Here is a 386-nt window from a genome sequence, read left to right on the forward strand (position 1 = left end):
ACCCCCCCCTCCTTCCCTCCCCCCCCCTTTTTTTTTAGTTTAGTAAATTAATGCAGCAAGAAACTCCCAAGATCTGGCGAGTCCTAGCAAGGGAGAGAGGGCAGAGGGGAAATGAGATGCATTAGGAGAACACTGAGCCACTTTCTTTCTGAGCACAATGGGAGTGCTTCCCAAGAAACTTCCCCTTCGCTTCCCTCCGCTCTAGCCCTGAGCAATGGGACACCTTCCCTACAGCAGCAATAACTTATTCGGGAGGAAAATAGCCCAGGAAGCAAGAATCAACAGCAGCCGAACGGCGGGCAGGAAAGCGACACAACCGGGACTGCAGCACGGCTCCACACTGACAAATTCCTGTGGATGTAATTAGGAAGACACCCCGGCTAGCA

This window comes from Egretta garzetta, unplaced genomic scaffold, assembly GCF_000687185.1.
Source record: "Egretta garzetta isolate BGI_Z169 unplaced genomic scaffold, ASM68718v1 scaffold270, whole genome shotgun sequence".
NCBI lineage: Eukaryota > Metazoa > Chordata > Aves > Pelecaniformes > Ardeidae > Egretta > Egretta garzetta.